The 23,123-nt window shown below is 36.6% G+C and overlaps 1 protein-coding gene across 1 annotated transcript in view; it reads right to left on the minus strand.

Moving 5' to 3' along the window:
- Window positions 1–21,359, minus strand: part of orb2 — a 94,053-nt gene extending 72,694 nt beyond the window's left edge. The window contains exons 1-2 of the mRNA XM_067788795.1: window positions 21,085–21,359; window positions 19,723–20,687 (exon numbers count right to left, since the gene is read on the minus strand). The gene's annotated coding sequence lies outside the window, so the exon portion shown is untranslated. The remainder of the gene's footprint in view (window positions 1–19,722; window positions 20,688–21,084) is intronic.
- Between the last annotated feature and the right edge of the window lie 1,764 nt (window positions 21,360–23,123).

Raw genomic sequence — 23,123 nt, forward strand, 5'->3', positions numbered from 1 at the left:
TCACAATAACAAACTGTGCAACGAATAGCTTGATTAATAACCACACTGATTGATAGCTCAATGAAACTCTACTATTCAAAATAACACTGCTATTGCTCGCTAGATATCGTCTTAATCAAACTGCTTGACAACTCAAATCAAACTGAATCCCTTCTTACTCGCCTGCACCGCTTTTATAGTTTACGCTGCATACTTCTAGGCTCTTCGATTTCCTGAAGTTACCAGTTGTTTCGGCTACAAAATCGCCAGCCACAACTACGTGCACAAATTATTGCCCTCTCTTGTGACCACTCAGATAAGATATATGCATGTGTTTGTAGTTTACAGTCTCCCGCACACACATAAGCGTATAAGTAAATTCATCGGTGTGTGACATCTCATCTCTCGGTGCCTTGTATGTAAATGTTGCTCGTCGGAATGTGTACATATGTGTAGACGCAATTATTGATTCGTTTATGTAGATACATAATGATTGAATTATTGATGTGAATTCACGTCACTGCTTAGCATCGGCCTGGAGATGGCAGCACTCCTCAGTTTTACTAATATTCGTAACAATATTGTAAATAATTTAGGGAAATTTAGGTTATTTTGCACCTTCTGCTATCGTTCGTATAGCTGAACTGTCGAGAATAAATAACTCCAATATTCAGTATTGCAATATGGTATTTATTTAGTCTACTTTGGGAGTAGTACAATTATACTTCAATCTCACGTACTTCACAAAAGCGTGTTTAAATCAAACTGATTAGTCATTCCTCAGCTTGCGCTGCTTTTATACTATCTGTTGCCTCGTCCGCATATTTTTCCTAAGGTCTAATAATTTCACGAACAGTTGTATCTCATGCTTGGTTACCAGCTAATTCCTAATAAAATTGTAAAAAATAATCCTTGTGTTGTTTGTGAATAATTATTTTCTATTAATCTATGGTGAGCTCATGTAATTGTTACTCCTGATGTTAATAAAATAATACTATTTAATAAAGGAATTTGGAAGGGGTTAAAAGGTTTAATTCCTATAGGTGGTCATAAAATACCTAATTCAATTGATGGGGCTAATCTTCTATGAAAAAAGGCTCAAAAAAATGATAAAAAAAATAAAATTTCTGATAAAATAAATAATATGCTTTTGTACTAGCCATATGCGTGTGTATGTGTGAGTAACTACTTCGGATGATGACTACAAGTTTTTGTATGAGATATCTCTTCATTGCCTATTACATAAGTGTAGCTGCTTGCTGTGTTTAGTTATTGCGTTTATTTACTAACAGCATAGTGATGCCAGCATTCGCCACAATATTATAGCAACGGTTACTGCGACAGATTGGAATTTCGGCAGCCTTAAAGGACTCAAACTGGTAGGGTTAAACTCTTGTTAACTTAAACTTTAGTTAACTAAAAACGGGGGCCTAAGAAAAAGTTTAAAATTTCTACAAAGATGTTTTAGCAATTCTATATTTATTTTTAATTTCTAGAAAACGTTTTTGAAACTGTTTTAAATAACTTTCGTTACATAATCTATTCAAGTTTTTTATAAAATCCACAAAGTAATATAAGGGAATAAATCAACTGTTTGAAACATTATTTCAAATGAATAACAATATTGACAGTTGTCAAACAAAAAATAAAAATAAAATATTTATTGCTGCTAATTTCGTGTTCACAGCTGTAGATATTTGGTATATGCATACCCTGCAGGGAATCATTGAATTAAAAACTTATGAATCATGGCTGAAATTAAAATGTGACAAAAGAAGTCCGAAGCAGTAACCGAACAAGACCGTAATCGACAACCACTCTTTATGTCATAAAACCTGTAAAACTGGAACTTCCCTCTAAAGTTACGTTCTTAATCTAATCTAGATAAAAGGAATGTGCTTTCATTTTTAAATCAGCTTACTTGCTTTTCAGTGCACATACAATTTTGTACATGTATTTGATTTGCACTTCCATATAAAGAATTTTGAGAAGCATTAGTTAATAAGCCAAAATATACCCTTTGCCTTAACTCGAGTTGGGGCTTTTTTCATTACATTGTCACAGATATATTTTACCAAAAAGATTGATTGCCCTACAGGGTTAACGTGCAAGTAATATTTTTATGAGTTAATGTGATTGTGCTTAATTTTAATTGAATTTGTTTTTGTAAACAAAATTAGCGCAAGTGACCAATCGGAATAAGCAGCAACAGAAAAAAACATGTAACAAAAAACAAAACTGATGACAACAGACAAAATTACAACAGCTGCTTCATTTCAAACTATAATTTCTTTCATACGTTCTGCGAGTTGATTTACTTTTTGTCAGTCAGGAAATTTTTGTACTGTAATTTTTTTATATCTATGTAAATCCCAAAAATCTGAACCATATAGTCCCAAAATCTGATCCCACAATATAGGTATAAAACAACTGTTTCACTTGGGCATCTTCACTACTTTCGGAAAAATTACTAAAAATGTGAACTTAGGCCTTTAACCTATTTTAGCAGTATGGGGGTCAAACTAAATTTGCTATTGCGAAGTTCAGCATAGAAAAACTTATACTTCGATGTATCATACACGATTTGGAGCTAGTTGGACCAGGTTAGGTTGAATCGACCGGTCCGTGAGGTTCCCACATAGACTGAATGAGTCCACAGTGCTGCCAGAAGCTTGTTTAACGTCCAAACTGAAAACCCTATCAAAAACCAGGACTTATTTTATAAAATAACTCCGTTTCTTAGCATATACTAGAAGCTTTCTAGAACCGATGCGACTTGCTGCTTGTAAATCTTATAGCTGTATCAATCCTCATAGATGGAGTCTTGGCCCGGCGAGTGCATGGCACGAGCACAGAACGCGCATTCCTCCTCCAATCCGGAATTCCTACATCTCTTATCACTAACTAGGCCTGTTTAAATGCATGTGACGCCAGACACAGTGTCCATTCATAACACCCGTCATGAGCCTTCAGTTCTCAGTTTTTGATAAGAGTAACTTTATTAGCCTAAAGTTGTATGACCTGCACATGATCTTCGACATTTTGCAGACCCGCGCTTTGGTCCACGCCTTTCCTGCTTGTTCAATCAAGTGCGGCTCTCGCCTTCTCTTATTCGCGCCCAATCTAATTAGGAAGTCTGCGGCACAAGCTTCAAAGGATCCGCCGTTTTTAGATAGCTCATTCGCTTTTTTATTCCTTTATGTCCTGGGAAGTATATTTTTTACTATCCCGATTGTTTCCAGGGATCGCTTTCACTCTAACACACTTGCAGATGTTGTGCTATGAGAGATTGCTTTAATTGCTGCTTGGTTGTTAATTTTAAAATTGACGTGGCTGCGGTTTAAGCTATTTTCGTCCAATATTTCTACCGCTTAAGTGACGTGTAAGTGTTTCTCTACTTCCGCCTGAAAAACACTACAGTAATCTGGCAGCTTATAGGATCTGTTTATTTCCGGATGAGCACAGTATAGCGCAGACCCTTCTCCTTTCATTACTTTGAAACCATGGTGTACATGTGTACACCTCGACTCGTCTGCCATTTAGGCACCCTTGCGCCAACCATACACCTCCTTTGGGGCTCTAAGAGCCCCTTCCAAGCGCAGGTACTGTTCGTCCAGTATTGCATGGCGCTTTACTACTCTGGCCGTATGGCCTGTACTCAAGCTGTCCCGAGGCATTGGACATCGTTGCAGTTGTTAATGGAATGTACATGCATTATGCACATTGCACCTGTAGACCTGGTGGCGAAGAAAACAGTGCAGCCGTCGGAGCTGCACACCCCTTCTAATTTTTTGTGTGTCTGTCCACCAAACAAGGACCTGGAAGTACAGCATAGGCTTGACAATCTATGTAAATGCCCAATGAGAGAGAGGGCGATAGACCCCACGTGCATTCTTTTATAGGCATAAAGCTCCGTCGAAGGCTTCTTCACTCTCTCCTCCACCCTGAGCTTCCACGACAACTTACTGTCTACAACAGGGGTATGCACTCCATAGCACAATTGTGCTCTCTTTGCATGCGTGAAGGGCAATCACTTTCACTTTTTGGAGACGTATGGTCTACAATATTCCTGAATATTTTCGACAATGTTTCTCCTATGGAGTTACCCCTCCAAACTTAGGCCTAGTTCAAATTGGGACTTTATACTTCTTAATAAATAAGACCATATCCGTCTTCTACGATCTGGTGGTCAACCCGTCAGTAGATGCCCGGACATATATTTCTCGAGGCGACCGATCTATCAAAGAGCTAATTGTTAGAAGACACTTTCTCCGTATGACATCAGCATACGCTTAAAGTTTGGCGGTTGGTCCAAATTCGTTGCCTTAGAGTTTTAGAAATTGTTTTACGGTTAATCGGCGTATAATTGAGTATGTTAGGTTTGTCCGACACTGTATGTACTTAAACAAATTTATGAATCATTAGACATCAAAATTAAAATGTACTTTTTATTTGTTAAACAAAATGGGTACAATATTAAAAATTTTGTTTACTTTTCGAATAAGCTGCATGATACGCCGCGCTTATCTTAAATAAGTATGCAATTAATCAAATTGTGAAAAATCCAAAGCCGATATGGCAAAACTCCACCCGTTACTGTTAAACCAAATAATTGTGTCATTAGCAATCATTTCTAGTCATCAAAACGCTATCGTGATGAACTGGGTGGTATTTTTTCAATGAGTTTTAATAAACATCCGGAATGTGGCAGTGATCGTGTAAATATGCTACGAATTAGTTTTAGGTCTCTTAGGCCCGTTTTTCAGTACAAGTTTAACTCAGTTTGTCAGTTAAACGACACTTAAACTTATTCTGCAGTTTTTCAATCTACTTTAACTGAAGTTTAAGCTGAGCTTAAGCGGCCGATCTGCCAGGGTTAAACTCTAGTTAACCTATCATTTATTTGCGTTCTTTCGAAATGGCGTCGAATATACCCAACAAGCATTTGGGCTTGAGTACCATTAGAGCTCACGTTGATAACTACGCATACTTCTAAAATCTCAAGAGTTGTTTCGAAACAGTGGCTCAACTCGAGAATCATAGCGTACTCAGCAAAAGAGAGATTTTTTATAGAGCAAAAATGCTATTACTTAAGTTGAAAAATTAAATTAACAACTTGTGGTTCTCTAACTGGAGTGAAATGTAAGATTTCATACTACAGTATTTTCACGAAAATAAAATGAAATATATATAAATAGTTAAAAAAAATATATATAAATAAATGTGGGGCGCGATAATCTCCGATGCTCGCGCTCCTTTTAATTTTTCCTACAAATTGGCGGGACGGGGCATACTTGTTTTATGCCGACTACGAACGGCATCTGCAAGGCAGATGAGTTTTCACTGAGAGCTTTTCATGGCAAAAATACACTCGGAGTGCTTGTCAAACACTGCCGAGGGGCAACCCCTTACGCTTCATTACTGCTATCAACCAGGTGTTTATTACTCACAATAAATAGCTGTTGGTTTTGGTAGTATCACCTTGGGGATTTTTTTCAACTCCACCTCAACGATATGCAATGTGGTATAACAACTGGAGAAATGTGTTGAATATTCATTTGAGAACTGTATATTTCGCAAAATCTCTCGAAATTAGGATAATAATTGGAAAATATTAATGACGTTGGAGATCAACTCGAAAACTTTTATTTTTACAAAATGTCTCAAAGGTTGGATAGTGATTGGAGAATGAAGTTGATATCAACTCGAGAAGTAAATGGTTTATGAATAGTTAAATAATGATGTTGGATATCACTTACGGATCTACATATATGTATATATACATATTTGGCTGGAGAATTTTTTTCCATGTTTGTTGGGTAAACAAAATGCAGCTGTTGCCGTATCTACAAATTATCTAGATAATAAAAAAACCAATGTTTCCGCACAAAAAAGCATACCCCAAAGGCGGCCTTAAAGTGTGACTGAAAAACTGCTTAGTAGTTTAACTAGTTTAAGCTTAGCTTAACTAACTACTGAATAACCGGGCCTTACTATCTCAAAATTTGCATTGACTTTTGGCAATTTTTTTCCACATAGTGTTTCAAATTTTCTTCCATATAAAAACAATGTTCACACTTTGTATTGCAGAAAATCTTTGGAAAAAGCTTTGGAAAAAAACTGTCCAATTTCAGTACGAATTTGAGACTTATAACTTGTACTTTGTTGGACTAAAATTGATTGCACTACAAAACTGCATAAAAATTAGAGATCATTTAATAATATAAATAAATAATAAATAAAAGTATTTAAAGAACTTCTTACTTTAAATATTGAAAAATAAAAATTAAATATATTAGTTCGCAAAATTTGATAAAAATTCCCAGATCTATTTTTTTGTTCGCTGCTGTGCTACATGACAGTAACGTTCAAGCAACTGAAATGCGCCCATCAAATAGTGCGTACATTAATGCCAACAACGTTGTAAATTAACACTACACTCGATTGAATAGAATAAATGTTTAAGGGCCAGTTAAACTTCCTTAACCCTAACGCCAGAGTCATAACCATACCCGTATCCATAACCATCTCCATTGTGATCGATTAATGGTGCCATAACCTTAAACAGCTGACATTTTTATAAAAATGAGGAAAACGCAAAAAATTACAAACATATTCCACAAACAATAAGTCTCTTAGTCAAAACGTATCCAAAACAATAAATAAAATGTGCAAAAATTTAATAAATTCACCAACTTAAATATTTTTAGATTATCATATGTATTTAATTAGCGAGCTTTGCTCATATTGCTTTATACAATGGTTTTTGTTATTGATATTAGAGAAAAATTGTAAAGTTTTACAAACGGCGATGGTTACTAGGACATGTTTCTGAATTTCACTTCTTCATCAGCTAGCTTTTTCGGGAGCTGATCATTGAACTCGAATCTCCAACATTCATATCAGTGCAAAGGCAAATTCCTTTTTATGGATATGGCGAAAAACCATAAACCAATTGGTTGGCTATGGTATGGTTATGGCTTTAGCGTTATGGTATGGCACCATTAATCGATTACATTGATTTCCATAAGGTTGGTTCGATCAGCTGTTTTATCTGGTTATGCATAAGTCACCATTAATTGGCCCTTTAGCCTCTGCACCCCATTCCGATTTTGTTAATTAGTTGCAAAGGATCAACGGAAGCACCGGTAGCTCTAAGTTTCATAACAGCAGCCTTTTAGAGTGAATTCGTTTATCGCCCATGGAAGAGCGACCATGACTTTCTGTACACAATAGGCTACGTAGTAACTACCATATCCGGGGAACAAAAACCGAAGTTTTCTATGTACTCTGAACGAGTACATATACCATGATATTGCATAGTGGGAACACCTCTCTTACTTATTCTAAAAAAGAAAGATGCTACACTTGCTCCATTGACTTCAAAATGTCTCTGAGCTAAAAGGGGGCAAAAAATAATAAGAAAATTCATAGGAAATTTCGTATTACAACTACGAGATGCAATGGCCCATGCTCAGAATCTCGCGGAATTTCGAGGTGTTCATTGTGAACGGAACTCTATGGAAAACAAGGAATTATCGATTATAACCACAATACCAGGGAAAAAATTATCGTCTTCTTTTTTTGACCGTAAGTGTAGCTGTAAAGACCATAGAAACAACGTAACAGGGAACAAATTTTCGTCGGCACTTTTTTACCGTAAGTGTAGGTTTCCAGAGGTCCGGTTCACGGATGGATCAAAATTGTATGACAGAAAACGGGAGCTGGCATCTATTGATAGAAGTTTGTGATAAAGAATGTCTACGAAGGGGCTTATTCTCGAGGAATATAGTCATTATGGCAGACTGCCAGGCAGCCTTAGATGCTATGCAGTCTTACATAATTACTGATAAGTTAGTGGATGAATGCATTGCACTCTTAAATAATCTGGGAGCGAAAAACACCAGGAACATGAAAGTAATGAACAGTCGGACTACCTAGCTAAACAGGGTGCAATAGCAGCATTATAAAAGGCACACACTGAGCACACCATAAGTTACTGGAAAACAAAGCAGTTCATAGAACACTGGGTTAAATGTTCAGGGCAAAGACAGGCTAAATTGTTTATACTCCCAATAACCAGAGTATCCAAAGTCATTAATCTAAGCTGATAGGACCTACGGAACGCTGTAGTCTACGATATCACCTAAGTAAGTTAAATCCATCCGATACATAAATCTGTCGCTTTTGTGAGCTGGAGGCTACAACGACGGTTCACATTCTTTGCGAATGCACAGCTTTGGCACGGCAGAGACTCTTCTATCTAGGTGGCGTGACTCATAATCCTTACGTGATATGGAGTAAAAATCCTGAAAAGGTACCTAAACACATCAAGACTCCACATACAATAATAGGCTGAAAGGGCAAGGGGAAACGATCTAAATAGAAGTCGCAGTGCATCGAGGTCAAATAATAGTACTGGTAGTTGTTAACGGAGCCAGCCATCAACATTCGCTTACAATGAAGTTGTTTCACAACTAGAATTAGAAATACATTTTTTATAAAATCGGTTAAATACTTATTTCATAAGCATTTCACTACTCTAAGGGATATTTTTTTTGCCATACGGCAACAAAACATTCAATCTAATTTACATACATACATATATGCATACTTTTGTGAAAAAGGTAAGTAGACCAGGTATGCATGATGATCACAAGACAAGCAATCAAAACAAACAGCAGACGATTCGTAAACCTGGAAAATATATGAATGGAAAAATACTCATAGGTATAAGTAAACAAATTGTAAAGTTTTCAAATTGATTTGCACTGTAGCTGCCCACTGAGCCGTACAGCAGCAAAGCGCTGAGATATGCTCCGGTTAAAGGCCGCGGTACAATGAAATTTTTCATATAAATGCGTTTCACATAAGCTTATGCATTCCAGTTACATCGCCACAATCAACCAAGATCTTGCGTTTGTAAATATGAAGGAGTTTCAGACTTAGCAATTGAAGCTTACTACGCCTTGCCCATTCACGGACAAAGTTTTGCGAATCACTGTTTTAAGCATTCTTACTATACAATAAATATACTTGCTAACATATTTTGTGTACTATTCATTTGTTAAATTGCTGTTTTTAACCAACGAGTGGGAAAATAATTTTACTTGCAAATTGTGAAAGCACCCTTAGTCAAATCAAATGTCAAATTCTTCTTAGGGTTTGCTTGCAACAAAAGTTGCAAGTTGGCTACCTTTTCATGTCAGATGGCGCCAATGTCGCTCAATCTACCATTCTCCATAAAAATACGCGCAATCTACTCATAATGCTTAAGATTGAGTTAAACGCATATATATGAAAAACTGCTTATGTGACGGGGCTTTAAGTGTTTTACGGAACCATTGAATTCATACTCATATACTACGCCCGTAACGGTATATTTTTCGATGTAGCAGTTATTTTATTTATGAGCTAATAAACATCTCCACCAAGTTGACGCTATCATTCAAGCGTGTCAGTCATACAAGGCAATCATCATTTTTGCGCAGTTGTGCGTGTGTTGAAGCCCTCCCCCATTCCCTCGTTTTCGTTTTCATAGCTAACAAAACGACCACGACGTGCCCCTGTATTTTTCATTCTTTTCATATGATAAAATTAATTGAATTAATTTTTCTTGTCCAGTCAAATAATCGATACATTATTTGTCGGCCTACCATTGAGAATGTTGGCCTACTCTCTTCAACAGCGCAAGCAAATAGAATAAAAGCTCATGAAAAAGTTAAAGTAAACAAAACAAAAACTTGAAAGAGCGCATGCAGTATTGCGAAGACAAATCAAAAAGAGATGTGATATTGTAAGTCCCGGGCAAAACACCTCAAAATTTAGAAACATTTTTTTTTTTAACTAAAAAGAAGTTTGCCCTTTGGGTACGCCCGTTATGCGTTTTTATTTTTTGGTTATGCGTTCTACGGTTAATGGCATACAAACAATTATAAAAAATGGTAAATTTTTCACATGTACATAACCTTAACTTAACTATTTAACTACTAGTATATCAGATATTCATACTTATCGAAACACATTGAAATTATTTTCGATTGGGCAGAGTAAAATAAACAAAAATTTCGAGATAACAAACCGGAAAAAAAGCAAATCAAAGCGAAATTGGCAAACTAGGCCATGCGCTTGTCTTATTTTTTGCTTTATTTTACACACATTTTCTTGATTACTTTTTATTTCGACCTCTGGCGCCAGCCTGGAAACCCCCCATCGGTTATGGAGCTAGCACATGTGCACTTGCACAGCTCAAAAATCAGTGACTTTATGCATCAGAACGCAAGGAAGCTTCAATTATTTAGGTTACTCAGCGACACAATAGGGTTGGAGATGCAAGCTGAGTATTGTTGTTGCGTACATATGCAGGCGTTAGTGATGCAGAAATTGTCAAAAGTTGTTATCCATGTCAACGAATCGAAAGTTTTGACATTCGACGGTGGCAGTAGAGAGAAGTTTGCATGTACACAAAATAAATGACAGACAGCTTTTTTGACTCTAATAACCAAGTACATGATACAGTGGGTAGGGTGCTAGTCTGCCCCTCGGCAGTGGTCAGCAAAACCTACGAATTATTCCCGTTGTTGTTTTTGTAGCAGTGGTTCGACCAATAGAAAAGGTGTGATCACTCACAAATTGTCATCAATATCCTCTAACGAAAAGTCGAGCAAACTTGTTGTTTCAGCAGGGTTGAACCAAAGAGAAAAGGATGTAAAAGGCGTTGGTTCCACATTGCAATTGAAAAGATAGTTGGTTTCTTGTGGGGACATATTACAAGCGTGTATGTCTCCCTATGTATGTTGCGATTTATTCCGAATAAGTAGGTTAGGTTAGGTTAGGTTAGGTTAAGAGGGCCTGCGTGAGTGTAACCCACACTTCCACTCGGATACATTTTTGTCCATTTGCCCTCAGTAAGTACAGGATAGCGGCAAATTTGTTTAGCCCCATTACCTCCTAGTGGTCCTTAGCGAACCACTTGCTTTCCCTGATGAACTCAAGAAGAAGCGAGACGTCCACCTTCACAACCACTACCAGGCTGTCGAAGAAGCGTGAGCCCAGAAATCTGAGCCTTCTTCTCTGAGGCGCTGGACATCGGCAGAGAAAGTGGTAGATCGACTCCTATTCCTCCTTATCCTGACAGCTTCTGCAGAGGGAGCTGAATAAGTAACAGTTTCACCTATTACAGTATCCAGATCAAAGTTGAGTTGGAGTGACAAGCGTTTCCCTGTGGAAGTTGCTTTCCTCAACTGCGAGTTTAGGGTATTTTTCTTTGAGAAGGTGATTCACCGAGCATTTCATGGCATAGTAATTTGACGAGTTTTTGTGGAAGGCCTATTTTCTTTATACGACTGACTTCTTGAGTGCCGAATTTCTTCATAGAGCTTACGCGTAAGATGACGCATGACCAGAATTCCTGGAGGTGGGGCCTCTTCCATTAGATGTATTTTGGGATGCCCAGGTTTCTGGGTATTCAACAGAAATTGTTTGTTCCGCATTTTATTTCTCACCTTTATGTTGAGTATGCTCGCCTCACTGTGTAGATGATGCTCTGGAGACATAAGAACACATCCCGTAGTTGTGCCGAGCACGGTGTTTTGGCATTTGAATTATTTCTGATTCGTTTCTCATGTCAACATTCTCATAACATTTAGAGCAAAGATAAGAACGGCTAGTACCTCAGATTCTAATTCAGAATTCCTAAACCTTCGGGGAGTGTTTTTACAGTTACAACAACATCAAAAAAACGAATACGAATGCGAATATACATATAAAGCATCAGAATAAAAATATTCGTAACAACCATAGTATGTTTAGGAGATATGTATGTATGTTAGTGTAGAGTGGTAAATTTTTTGAGGGTTGTACACATTAAAAATAAAAAAAATTCCGAAATACTAACGAACATACATACGTATGTATGTACATACATCCAATATGAACTCAGTAAAGGCATTTTGCATTGAAGGCGAATGTTATGCCAATTAAAAGGGGACGACATACATATATCACACTCATAGCAATTACATTTCTACAGTGATGTATTATAAACTAGCATACACATTAACAATACACGGCTGCACAGCGGAGTATGCAGGGACGCATTTCACAAATAAAGTATAAAATATATGTAATAATTGTATTTTTAGTGGACACTAATGCAAATTTTAAATATTCTTGGAAACTTCAAGAATTCTAGATAAAACTGCACATTCTGTTATCGTTCGAATTACTGAACTGTCAAATATTCTGTATATACAATGCACAGCACTACTATGGTAGTAGATCTTCACGTACTTCATTTAGGTTTGGTTAGGTGGTAGCTGCTCTGCTAGAGGAAGCTCAATTGGACGGCATAAAGGTCCGTTGTGATACTACGTGAAATAGCGGAGACGTAAGCTATAGCTATATATATTCAACCTCATCATACTTCATACAGCTGCAGAAGGATAGGGTTTCCAGTATACTGAGACGCACCGCATGGATTCCCATTGGACAGTGTCCTGTCGAAACCCCTCTGACCATTGATAGATGAGCCTTGGTGAGCCCAATCATTTCGGCAGACCTCTGTTATCCACATCCGGCCAGTAGGATATTGCTACCCTGCAAGAGTTGGTGTCCGCCAAACGCTTGCTGAGCTGACTCGAGGCCCACGCTACAGGGATCAGCCAATTAAACTTGAGGTTTATCCCCACCACCGACCATCTTCGACCTTTGGTCCCCTGACACAGATGAGTCCTTTTTCCCATTTCTCTCTCGGGGGAATGATTGTGGCGAGCAGTTGCCGGCACACAATAGTCTGTCCTGTCAGGTATAAAGTCGAACCTGGTAAAATGGCTGGAGTGCCCGAAGTCAGAAAACCCATAGCACATATCACAAAGCCTGACCTTTATCGCAATATCTACTGGATGTATGTTCAGCAAGAAATTCAATGCCAACTGACACTAATATTTTGGTGGTGCTCGCCGTGTCTAGTGGATTCTATCAGACCAGCACCCTGTAGATCACAATCGGTTTGACTATCATCTCATAAAGCCAGTGTACTGCCTTGGAGAGAGCTCATCTCTTGCCGATTGCAGCAATACAAGGCAACCGCAGCCTACCTAGCACTATCTTCCTGGAGACCCAAATTAATCCCTAAATATTTAACCCTATCAGAAAGTACCAACGGTACCCCCAATAGAGTTCTGAAAGCGAACATCTTCGGGTACTCAACTGAGCGCGTGTTAAAATCAAATCCCCATCACTTGGACTGGACTTCTCCCAGGGTCTAGCTTTTCACGAACAGTCTTCTCTATAAGTTGTTGACTTACTTCTCTAATTTTAGGGAATCTTACTCTCATATTCGCTGTTGTCTTTCATATATATATGTGAGTAATGTCATCTGCACTCTGTATTACTGTGTATATTTGAGAGTAATACCATCTGTGCTCTTAGCTGCTAAGTACGTGTGTGCGTAGCTATTTGTCTCATCTACTTGCATTGCTGGTGTGCATGTTTTTCAGAAGACTTGCGACGAAAAGCTTTTTTAAAACGTTTGAGCTGCATAAATAGACGTTGCCACGCCCATTTTTAATTTGTTAAACACCTATGAATGCTGATATTACGGGAAAAAATTGTAATGCGCCAGGTAATGTCGGACTACACACCGAGTTGTTCAAACGAAGGCAACGCGTTGGTAAATAACATGCATCGAATCCTATGTAAAATACGGTGGTGATCTGGCAAATCCACAATAAATGCAATCTCGAAAACCGCGATAGTCCGCGTGAAATCAGCAAGAGCGGACGTTTAGTTCTATCTAGCGGATTGTGCGGCAGACTGAAGCCTAAAGTTCACTAACCGACTGCGCCTTATAGTATGGTTTGAGACCCGTCAAAACTACTATCGACTAGGTGCACGCGATATGGCATTTAGAAGTAGATTACGGAGGAAACACATGTGGAGGAGGAATAGATCTGCCCTGGTGCCCTGAAATAGCGTCAGTCGTCGCTAAACAGGGATAGCCTGCATGATTGTTACGCTGCGGCGAAAATCGCCGAGGTCGCTAATTCGTTATCACAATGGTGACGGCCTTGGCTTTGTCCGACACTGTGTTTGTATGCATACATATTTATGTATGTACAATTGCAAACATATGACGTATGTATGTACATAAGTAGATATGCATAGCTCTAGCTTAAGGGTGTCCGCTACTATGCGTGATGGTGCTTTGATATTTACGCTAAATAATTGGACCAACAACAAAAGTAGCAACTGAGGCTGCTAAAAATATAGGGCAACACTTAAAGAAAAATTATTTGTGAACACACGAGAAAATCAAAAAATAAATATACAGTGGTGCCCAGGTAAATGTTATAAGTGTTCGTCATCATCTAAGTTTATTCACTGTCATTTTTTCTTTATTTAAATCTTACTCCACTAGGAGTCATTCGAAACCAAATATATGTCGAGACCCTGCGACTGCCTTATCGGGCGATTTCTTTGGACTGATGCTTGAGAACGTAATTCTAGCAGCAGATCTATAGCGCAGCTGTACTATCAATTATAAAAGCGTGTGCTGATGTATTGATGTCATTGCCCTTAACGAACTCGCCGTAAATTCTTCCTTCTCTATCCTGTCATATATATTATTTCTAATTTCTGTTTTTATGTACGGGTCCCTTGTTCGCTCTTATTTGGAATCAAAATCTATAAATAAAGTTTTGGTCGTAGTGCTTTTGTTTAGCTATATTTTATTAAAATAATTTGTTAAAAATAAACGATTGTGAGCACACAATCAGTTGCTACCACACGCCAGATGGCAGCGCAAGCTGTAAGTTGTAATTGATTGATAGAACAGCTGATTTCTGTTGATGTTTTATAAGATACTTTTAAACAATGCAAAGTACTTGTTGTCATCAATGAAAGGGTCGGGAATTTCTGCCTCGGCCACCGCGTCGCTGGTGTCGGATATAAATTCGAACCAGAAAACGACTTGCGACTTTTGGAAACCAACCAACCAATAAACACTCTTACCAACAAGTGCCATGTCGGGCTGAGTAATTAATTCCTCTCTAGACGAACAAAAACTAAGCACGAACAAAAACTAATCTCTAAAGCTTTCATACTACACCTGTTCTGATGTACGGCTCGAAATCATACAAGATGTCTAGCGAAGATGGGATGACCTCTTGCGTATTTGAAAGATTGTCCGCATGATTACTGGGCCACTCCGTGATGCCAATTGGCCTAAGGCCTAGAAAGTATATATGTCAAAATCTGTGTTTGGAAAGGAAAAGACATCTGGGGTAAGCTTTTATCTTCCTTTGGTACTCCCAATTCACGTAAATTATAGCGAAGAAGGGATGACTTGCGACTGACGTGACTCGCTAAGCAACAACCAAAACTTTCTACCATTGTATTAGCTATACAACTTCAAGGTATGAATAAGTATTCTATAAATACAAAAATGTTACTTATACGCCATGGCGCACAAAAATCCTTATCCACCTGCTAAAACCATTTATGGAAAATTATTCTATGCCGTTATGCTTCATCCATCAATTGTTCTAAATCAGGCATGCTTAACGAACGAAACGATATCATTTCGTTACGATAATCAACGTTAATAAACGAAACGAAGTCGTTTCGTTCGTTAAGCATGCCTGTTCTAAATATTGATACCGTTGCTCCACAAGCTACAGCCCGCTTGTCTGCGATATTCGCGAGTTCAAGTATGCATCACATCAAAAACATCCTTTAAAAACTCAAGCCTTTGTGTTCATTTCAAACTTGGTCGATTGACCACCATCGCTAATATCGCACCAACTAAATGAATGTTTCGGTATTTGGTAACACTTTCGCGAATTCAGTTGATGCTTTTTCATTTACTATTTTTATATCGAAGTCACTTACATTTCGCATTTAAAACTGATTATTCATATATTTCCTTATACCGCTTTCGCATAATAATTTTCGCTTTCTCATTACCAACTGACCATTTTCAAATACAAATAACGCTTTCACATTTTCATGTAACGCTCCCTCATTTACAAATGACTACTCTCTTATCCAAGTGATGCTTTCGCATTTACAATTCACAGTTTCTAATTTACAATTGACTAATCTTATTTTCAACTACCGATTTCTGCTTTGCAAGGAACTGCTCCCATTTACAAATGGAAATAGTGTTGTATGATTAGCTATCAATCTTAAGCCGATAAAAAGATATTCCAAACTTTTTTTATTTTTTATTTTTTTCATGAATATTGGTAGATTTTTGCGAATTTCGCAGTTAGCTGTATGCTTTAATTTATGTTTGTGCTATATATTTATTGAAAAATTATTAAGCTGATCTTTGGAAGAACTGTAATAAGAAACAGGTTTTTTCAGTTAGAAAAAAGTTTTCTAAGCGGAGTCGCACCTCGGCAGTGATTTGGCAAACACTCCGAGAGTATTTCTACCACGAAAAGCTTTTCAGTGATAACTAATCTGCCATGCAAATGCCGCTCGGAGATAGAAACACGACGCAAATTGGAGAAACACAAGGTATAATGCAAAAAAAAAAAAAACCAACAAATGCTACATACACCACATAGGGTTAATTCATTTGTTTGACATAATAGTCCCTTTCATATTCCACTGTCAATCACATTTTGTTAAATTTACTTTAGGTAGAGCTATATAATTAAGATGGTTACATCTGAAATGAAAAAAATTTCGTTTGGTTTGAAAAAAGTTTCATTTTATTTTAAATAAGTCTTTAGCTAAATAGTTTTTGATAATTGTTTCATTTGATCGGAAAAAAGTTTCATTTGACTTGAAATGAGTTTTATTTTACTTTAAAATAGTGTCATTTGATTTGAAAAAAGTTTAATTTGATTTGAAATAAGTTTCATTAGACTTGAAAATAGTGCCATTTGATTTGATAAGTTTTATTTGATTTGAAAATAGTTTTGATTTGAAAAAAGTTCCATATGACTTGAAAAAAGTTTCATTTGATTTGAAAAAAGTTTCATTTTACTAGAAAATAGTTTTATTTTATTTGAAAAAAGATTCATATGACTTGAAAAAAGTTTCATTTGGTTTGAAAATAGTTTCTGATTTGAAAAAAGTTCCATATGACTTGAAAAAAGTTTCATTTGATTTGAAAAAAGTTACATTTTACTAGAAAATAATTTTATTTTATTTGAAAAAAGATTCATATGACTTGCAAAAAGTTTCATTTGATTTGAAAAAGTTGCATTTTACTAGAAAATAGTTTTATTTGATTTGAAAAAAGTTTCATATTACTTGAAAAAAGCTTCATTTGATTTGAAAAAAGTTTCATTATACTAAAAAATAGTTTCATTTGATTTGAAAAAAGTTCCATGTAACTTGAAAGTTTGATCTGAAATTGCTATGTATTATAAAATAACAGTTACTTAGTGAGAAGGTATCCGCAATAAATCTCACATAGAAATCTTTATACCTTGAATATAAAGTAGTTTCTCTCAGTGAGAAACCGTTAAAAATTATCGATTAGCGCTTATTTTGAGGGCATATTTCAATATCGACTGCTGAGTGGAATATCACCCTATCTCGGCTGCAGTTTCGTAAATACCCTATTTTAGAAACCGTTAGAATAACGGTCTGTTGTTGTTGTAGCGATAAGGACACTCCCCGAAGGTCTTGGGGAGTGTTATCGATGATTAATGGTCCTTCGCCGGATCAAAATCCGGCTTATCTCAGATTTTGTTTGAAAAACGCCCTATCTGAGCCGAAATTCAATACATTTTGACATTAGCTGGGTTGTTTATGAAAACAATTCTGAGATAGGAACGCCCTCAACCGAATTCTGAGATAGGGTATTGGGTGTTTTTGAAACAAAGTCTAACATGGCAGGTAGTTCTTTACATTATCTCACAACTGCTAAAACTCGTCCAAAAACATCGGGTTGAGCTGTCAAAAGACGCGCTTTGGACCCAAGAGCACCAATCCGAAAGCGGAAACTCAAAACTTTATTTCTATTCTGAGATATTTGCAAAAGAAGTTAAAAACTTGTATGTATGGGTAAAGTTTTACAAGACGGTGCACCACCTAATTTTTATCAAAGGTTGTATTAAAAGACGCGCCTCGACCTCCGTTTTTAGAATCCGGATGCGAAAATTTAAATTTGTACGTCTGTCAAATGATATAAGCAAAAAATCGGTTCAAATTTTCATGTGGTTGTTTTTTTTGCCAGATTTTTTGTACATACACACACACACCAATGCAGAAAGGTGTTCTTCGCGCATTTAGGCTGGGCGCGAGTTCGCCTAAATTTTAGGTACCTAAACTAATATTCCATTGGAACTTTCCAGCACTGCAATAATTTAGGAAAAAGCCGTCAAAACTGTGCGAGTTGATTTGAAAACCTAAATTGTTTATTTCTACTAAGAAAATAATAACAATACGGGAAATTTTGTATTTTTTATGCGTTTTCACGCTTAAAAAGAACATAGATCAATTAGGGTTCGCGGTAAGTACCTATCCCAAGATAGCAGTTCAAGAAGATGCAGTGGCTCCGTTTTATAAGGCTTTTTTTTTCGGACATAGTGGAGCACGTGCACATTGACCTTTTTCATAATCCCGAATTCAATACTGTGATGTTGGTACGCCTCCAAAAACTTCTTTAGGCCAGTTAGTGCACTTGGCTGCCAAATATGTTCAGATTGCGGTCCATATTTGAGAAGGATCCAATTCTTGTGTCGCCAACATCAGCTTGAACAAAATTGAGCTCATCATCACGTACGATCGAGCGGACCTTAATCGCAGCAGGGATCATCGCTCTATGATCTATGATTTACTTAAATTGAATGGACAAGAGCCATTTATTTGCATATACAATATTGAAAATTCAATATTTTTGTTTTTGAAATTTGACATTTGAATTTAGGTTGAAAAGTATGCTCATAAAAATTCTAAATTTTTATTTTGCACTGCCTTACCGACAGATTCCAGTGATTTAGGTTTTTTCTCTATTTAGATAGACATTTAGGTCAACTCGCACACAGCCTTAGTTTTGATCCCTAAAAAGGTGTCGGACCCACCCAGGTTCATTTTTTAAAAGCGCGGCCGAAGGCTGCCAACGCAGAAAGGTGTTCTGTTCAAAAAAACTAGGGATCGTGCCCCATATTTCAGACCCTCTCGGGGTAATTTTACAGTTTTTTATAAATAACTTTCGGCAGGAACAAAATTTTTGATTTCCGCTTTCGGATTCTTAAAACGGAGGTCGAGACGCGTCTTTTGATACCACCTTTGATAAAAATTAGGTAGTGCACCGTCTTGAAAAACGTTACCTGTGTTTGCTGTAGTTTTGATGATTTTGTTGTACCGCAAAAAAAAATTTTGAGTGTTTTGTGCGGTTTTAGTTTTGATCTTTAAACCGGTACTGGACCTACTCAGGGTAATCTAAGCCGAAAAGTGCTTTGGAAATTTAAACAAATTTTTAATTTACGCTTTCGAATTCGTGATCCTGGGTCTATGGCGTGTCTTTTGACAACACTTGCGACATTTTTGGAGTCGTTTTAGCGGTTGTGAGCTAAAGTAAAGAATTACTCAGCAGCCGATTTACTTCGAGTTGAACTGTGTTGTTGCTAATTATGTGATCACTACTGTATGTATGCCTTTATGCAATTATTTTGATTTCGTTGTTATATATCGCTACATTTCTTTGCATGCAATTATACAACTATTTTTCGTTATTATGTATTTTCTATTTGCAAAATTTTTTATTTTTATGTTTACCTTTAACATGCGTTGGCTTGTGTTTCCTATAAATTTTTCTGTATTACTGCTCTACTTTTCATTTAATTCGTCTTTTCTGCCGATTATCTCTTTACTGCTTGCTTTTTGGTTCGAAACAGATGATGATACTTCGTCACAGTTGCGTGTCGTTTTGTTTTTATTATTCGCTTTTATGTTTTTGTATTTGTGTACACCAATTTTTGTTTGTTAGATTCGTTTTATTTTGTTCATTTATTGCACAATCAACATTCTCTATTTATATAGCAGTAATTTTTAATTAAATTTTTCTAAAGAATTACAGTGTTGACCATACCTTATTGGTTTTTTTTACCCTTTGTAATAAGCACAAAAAATTGTTAGAAAATGAGTTGACTGGGCCAATGCGTTGCAAGCTGTGGAGCTCCTTCAAAGCGACAAATAGCTTTTAGAGCTCAAATCCGTTCAGGGCAATATAACTGCCACTCTGCCGTTAATATCGGCAAATACGATGTGGAATGCGACTATGGCTGTGACGATGAGGACGATAACGAGAACTAGAACGACGAAGAGGACTATAAAGCACGGGGAACGACAATTAAATAGCGCAGGATGTTGTTTCTTGTTTCATTTCCGGGAGTGCTACACGACCACTATGTACATGCACATAATATACACATATACATATGTATGTACTTATAAATACTGCAACGTATAAAGCAATCAGCTTTAATATAACGGTTAAGAGCGTTATACATTGGCCGTATGCTTGACTTTTTTGTTGGCTCTATGCTTAAGCACAATTTTCAGCTGTGTTCTGTATATAGAAAAAGCCAGCAATGTTATTTTTTCACTATGAAATTCTTATATACATATACAGATGTTTGTTTGTATGTATATCAGTTAATTTATATTTTTTTTTTCGTTCCAGTTTCGCTGATTTCACGCAAAAAACTTTACTGCCATCGTTAAATTTTCACAAGAACTCACTTAAATGCATAGAAAAAATATTATTTTTTTATAATGAAAGAAAATAAGGTCAACGCAAGTAAAATAAAAAAATTCTCTTTACAATCTAATGCACTTGCACTAATGCAAAAATTATTTAAAAAATCGATTTTTAATTAAAAATTATTTTTGCTATTTTTCAATATGAAAAAAACTCGGTAACTTTTTTCTGCGCAGCTCCTGTGTTGAAATCCAAAATTTGTAGAAAAATTTTATAAATTTGTATTTTCTACCAATTTTCTTTGCAAGTAGATTTTCATCTAGAGTGATTATAGTTTTCTCTGTTTTTCTTAAATACAAATACATATTATGCAATACTAAAGACATTAGTTATCTTTAGCAAGCTTGCATATTTTTTTTTCTGATAATTTTTTATACCAATGAAAATTTTCACATTCTTCTTCTTTGTCAATTTTTTGGCGTACTTGCGTTGCTGTGACGTTATTTCTCTAAAATTACAGCCGAACTGACTTTCCATTTTTCCCGACTGTGCGCTCTATGGCGAAAAGTTGTATGTTTTCGTTTGGTAAATTGTATATGTTGCCATTGCGGCAATAGAGAAACGCTCGGTTACAGCGCACGTTGCTTCGTTTCGCTGTACAATGGGCCGAATTTCAAAAAAAAGCCCAACAATATTTAATATTATTGAGTTAGTTAAGCAAAGCTTAAACTAAGTTTGCTTAGACCACGTTAACGCATGCACTAACCTACAATAAACCCTTAATAGATAATATACGCGTTTACATATGTTCCATCCCTAGGAGCTAGATTACTTTCTGTAAAATTTTCTCATCTATAAAACTTTTTCATAATTATCGACTATCGAGGGGAAACATTTTTGTGGGAAATCTAGTTATTTCAGTAACGATTAGTAGTTAAGTACAAAATGAAGATAATCTCGTTATATGTACATAAACTAGGTCCTAAGCTCTAACCAAATTTAATGCCACCTTTGGGGTAGAGTTTTTGTACGGCAACATTGGTTTTTATTAAACGGTTTTATTTAGCTTGACTTGACGGGCAGGCCGCACGGCCGCATGCACGGCCGTTGTGAACGAAATTTGTAATTGAAATTTAAGTAACTTCCCGATAAGCTACAAGCTTGAAACTTGGAATATAGTTCATAACCCGATGGCAATGCAATAATAAAAATCGCCGCTAGATAGCGCAAGGATCGAGATATTCACAAAAATCGTATTTGTGGTCCGATTTGGAACACATAATACATACAAGAATAGAAAGCGAACTATGAAAAAAATCGCCGCTAGGTGGCGCAAGGATCGAGATATTCACAAAAATCGTATTTGTGGTCCGATTTGGCTCATATTTGGAACGCATAATACATCTATATATATAAAAATCAAATTCTGTGTGTGTATTACCTATGGAAACGTATTTCCCACACTTCAATCATCACCAAATTTTGGCTATAGGTTCCTTCGATCAAGGGGAAGGTTTTAGGCTGAAAATAATTTGGATATACAAAAGGGGCGTGGCACCTCCCATACAAATGAAATCTTTGCTACTGCATAACTCTGAAGGTATAAATCCCAGAGCATTGAAATTCAGTAAGGAATTATATGAGGTCAATCCCTAACACCACCAAGAAAATGTGGAAATGGGAAAAAGGGGGCGTGGCAACTCCCATACAAATGAAATATATCATACTGCATATCTCTGGATGTAGTAATAGTAGGACAGTGAAAATTGGTAAGGAGCTATATGACGTTAAACCCTAACACCTCCAGTAAAATGTGGAATTGGGAAAAAAGGGGCCTGGCACCTTCCCTACAAATGGGATTTTCCAGAACTATGGCTGCCGCATAAACTTAGGTTATTCTAACACTTAATGTTTAACTGCATTGTTGAGTTTGGCTGTTATTCCTTTTGGACGTTTAGTAATCTGCCGCCGTTAAAAAAAATGTGGTAGCTTCAGTCTATCTACATCTTCTATAAAAATCAAATTCTGTGTGTGTGTTCCCTATGGAAACGTATTTCCCACACTTCAATCATCACCAAATTTTGGCTATAGGTTCCTTCGATAAAGACGAGGGTTTTTCATATTTCAGAATTAAGATTTTAAATTTATGTTTTTTTTGGCCATGCGAACGAGCCATCTTAGCTCCCAAAAATGATAATGCTAACAAAATCAATGATCGCATTCAAAACCAAATTCCTGGTGAGGTTACGAAATATAAATCGATCGACACAGTTACAGATGGAGATCAAATTGTGAATTATCCAATTGAATTTCTAAACTCTTTAGAACCACCTGGAATGCCTGCGCATATATTAACATTGAAAATTGGCTCACCAATCATTCTTCTTCGGAATTTAGACCCACCAAAATTGTGCAATGGAACCAGACTTTGCGTTAAGAAATTAATGCCGAATGTAATGGAAGCAACAATCATCAG

Source organism: Eurosta solidaginis, chromosome 5 (genome assembly GCF_040869045.1).
Source record: "Eurosta solidaginis isolate ZX-2024a chromosome 5, ASM4086904v1, whole genome shotgun sequence".
Taxonomy (NCBI): Eukaryota; Metazoa; Arthropoda; class Insecta; order Diptera; family Tephritidae; genus Eurosta; species Eurosta solidaginis.